This window comes from Adiantum capillus-veneris, chromosome 24, assembly GCF_014529385.1.
Source record: "Adiantum capillus-veneris isolate H3 chromosome 24, ASM1452938v2, whole genome shotgun sequence".
Lineage (NCBI taxonomy): Eukaryota > Viridiplantae > Streptophyta > Polypodiopsida > Polypodiales > Pteridaceae > Adiantum > Adiantum capillus-veneris.
The window spans coordinates 140,936,804-140,940,595 of record NC_140954.1 but is presented as its reverse complement, the minus strand read 5'-3'; the positions used below and the strand labels follow the sequence as shown (position 1 = coordinate 140,940,595).

Below are 3,792 nucleotides of genomic sequence, written 5' to 3'. Positions count from 1 at the left end.
TGCAATGTTGGCTACCTCCTTGACTCTAGCTAAGAAAAATCCCTTGGCTTACTTTCAATTGCTCCCCCATGCCCAAGGACTTGCGATCGTTGTATCCATTGTATCGGCTCATATCTATTCGGGATCCTCCCTCTGAAACCAAACACCAGTATCAACTTCGTTTGCATGGCTAGCTTTTGTTTAATAAGAGATGGCAAAATTGCAACAATAATAGCCTCTGCAACCTCAACCTATTGTGGTGAAGACTTCTTTAGAGCACTACTTTCTTATTTGGAACCATTAATTTTCTGATTTTGTAGGTGTCGAAGTGTCAATACATGGAGCAAAATGTGACGAACTTGAGAAGACATAGAGTTAAGGGAAGATATTGGGTAGTTAAAAAAAAAAAAGATATTGGGTAGTTTTGGGCCATCACTTTGAGCGTGGAAATGAACACAGCCTTTTCTTTTCGTGTTATAATAACTAATCCAACAATTTTTAGCTACACTAGTAAAACGGCGCCGCCTCTGGCGGCGGCATGGCCGACTACATTCGACTCTCTCTGTCTCTCTCTCTCTCTCTCTCTGCGCGTGCTATCCGCCTGTACCGGCTTGCAGGGAACACGACTGGATCAAGCTGCTTGTGACACCCTTTCTCCATGCCATTTTCTTTCCTTCAAGATGCAAGCGAATGTGATTGCATCTGGAGAGACACCCTCGCTTCATATCTGTCGAAAATAGCACAAAGCTTCTTGGCCCTGCCCAACTGGACATATCCCCCAATTAGTGCATTCCAAGAGATGACATCCTGGTTAGGAGGCTCCTTGCGCACTTTTTGTGCTTTATGTGGTGCACCAGACTTATTGGTACATGTGGACCAAGGTGGTGCTAAGCACGACTTGTTCTTTGAAGAACCTGAGTCTAACATTATCATCGTGAATTCATGTGTAATGCCACATGCCTCCAAGGTGCAAGTGTACGTGATTGTGCCCTCTCTCTACATCTGCTCAAAAATAGCCCGGAGCTTCGTGACCCTAACCCTTGCCTTTCCTTCTCCCATTGTAGAGCCCGAGCTTTAGACGTCTCGTCATAGACCCCCCCTTCACCTTGTCATGTTTTCCTTTAAGATTCAAGAGAATGTGATTGCATCTGCCAAAAATACCACAGAGCTTGGACATATCTTGCAATTAGTGCTCTATGAAGTACACTACATTTGGGATACATGTCAACCAAGGCAGTGCTAAGCACGATGCCCTCGCTTTGCATCTGCTACAAACAACCCAAATCTTCTTGGCCCTACCCTTCTTGGGCATACCCCAAAATCAATGCATTCAAAGACATGTTCTGGATAGGGTTGCATCTGGAGGCACACCCTCCCTTCTCATCCACTCAAAATAGCTCTGGAGGCATATGTAGTAATCAATGCACTCCAAGAGAGAACAATCTGGACATGAAGCTCCTTAAGCAGACCACATTTTGCGTACATGTCGACAAAGGAATTCCCAAGTTGGATGTCCTTTTTCAATAGACCTTTTGCTCACATGCCTTGGGATATGCAAGCATTGATGATTGCATCTAGAGAGACACCCTCGCTTTGCACCCACTGAATATAGCCCAGAGCTTCCTGTCCATGCCCCTCTTGGGCATATCCAGCAACAAATGCATTGTAAGAGATGATGTTCCGGAAAGGGAACCCCTCAAACGTAGGTGATTGCACACAGAGAGATGCCCTCATTTCACATCTGCTGAAAATACTCCACAGGTTCGTCACCCTACCCCTCCTCACCGTATGCCGCAATGAATGCACTACTCCAAGAGGTGACATTCCGCAGAGGAAGCTTCTTAGGTGCACCAAAATATTGCATACATGTCGACCAAGGAATTCCCAAGCATGACATTTTTTTTCAACAACCCTCGACTAACGATATCATCGTGAATTCTTTGCCTGTATCAACATCTTGCATAGTCCTACATGCCTTGAAGATGCAAGCATAGGTGATTGCATGTGGAGAGACACCCTCGCTTCACATCTACTAAAAACAACCCACATCTTCCTCACCCTACAGCTCTTGGACATATCACGACAATCAAAGCATGGAGATCCTCAAGTGCAGGTAATTGCATCCGTAGGGATGTCATCGCTTCACATTCGTTGAAATTAGCCATAGCTTCCTCACCCTACCCCTCCTAGGCAAATGAATGCAATCCAAGGGAAGAAACTCTAGTCAGGAAGCTCCTTTAAGCACCATATTTTGTGTACATGTTGACCAAGGCATTCCCAAGACGACGTCCTTTTTTAATAGCGCCTGACTAACAATATCATCTTGAATGCCTTTCCCCATTTCAGAATCTTGCATAATCCCCCCATGCCTTGAAGCTTCAAGCATAGGTGTTTGCATCTGGAGATACAACCTCAATTCGCATCTCCTACAAACAACCCAGATCGTCCTGGTCGTGCCCTTGTTAGACAACCCTTTAGATAGGAAGCTCTCTAATCGCTTTTTGTGCTTCTGAAGTACACCACAATCGGCATACATGCCAATCCCTGACTAACAATATCATCATGAATTCCTTGCCGGTATCAACATCTTGCATAGTCAACCAAGGAATTCCCAAGCAAGACATTTTTTTTCAACAACCCCCGACTAACAATATCATCATGAATTCTTTGCAGGTTCGTCACCCTACCCCTCCTCAGCATATTCCAACAATGGATGCACTACTCCAAGAGATGACATTCCGAAGAGGAAGCTTCTTAGGTCCTGACTAACAATATCATCATGAATTCTTTTCCGGTATCAGCATCTTGCATAGTCCCATATGCCTTGAAGATGCAAGCATAGGTGATTGCATGTGGAAAGAAACCCTCGCTTCACATCTGTTGAAAACAACCCACAACTTCCTCACCCTATGGCTCTTGGGCATATCTCGACAATCAACGCATAGAGATTCTCAAGTGTAGGTAATTGCATCCTAGGGATGTCCTCGCTTCACATTCACTGAAATTAGCCACAACTTCCTCACCGTACCCCTCCTAGGCAAATGAATGAAATCCAAGAGAAGAAATTCCAGATAGGAAGCTCCTTTAAGCACCACATCTTGTGTACATGTTGACCAAGGCATTCTCAAGCACGACGTGTCAGTATCTTGCATAGTCCCCTATGCCTTGAAGCTGCAAGCATAGATGTTTTCATATGGAGAAACAACCTCGCTTTGATCTGCTAAAAACAACCCCTAGCTTCCTCGCCCTACCACTTTTGTGCATATTCCACAATCAATGTGTTCGAAGGGATGGCATTTGGGACATGGAGTACCTCAAGCATACGTGATTTCATCTGCCTCAGTTGGGCAAATGCCACAATCAGTGCATTCCAAAGAGATGACCTCCCAGATAGAAAGCTCCTCAAGCACTCCTCGCTTTGCACCCACTGAAAATAGCCCAGAGGTTCCTTTCCATGCCCCTCTTGGGCATATCCAGCAATAAATGCATTGTAAGAGATGACGCCCCAGACAGGGAGCCCCTCAAGCGTATTCATTTGTATATGGAGAGATGCCCTCATTTCGCATTTGTTGAAAACAGCCCACAGGTTTGTCACCCTTCCCCTCCTCAGCATATGCCACAATGGATGCACTACTCCAAGAGATGACATTCTGAAGTGGAAAACAGCCCATAACTTCCTCACCCTATGGCTCTTGGGCATATCTCGACAATCAACGCATAGAGATACTCTAGTGTAGGTAATTGCATCCGTAGGGATGTCCTCACTTCACATTCACTGAAATTAGCCACAGCTTCCTCAGCCTACCCCTCCTA

At 45.3% G+C, this 3,792-nt stretch overlaps 1 pseudogene; it reads right to left on the bottom strand.

Annotated features, from left to right (window-relative positions):
* Window positions 1-610: 610 nt before the first annotated feature.
* On the bottom strand, window positions 611-3,592 carry LOC147427263 (pentatricopeptide repeat-containing protein At4g33990-like; annotated as a pseudogene).
* Between the last annotated feature and the right edge of the window lie 200 nt (window positions 3,593-3,792).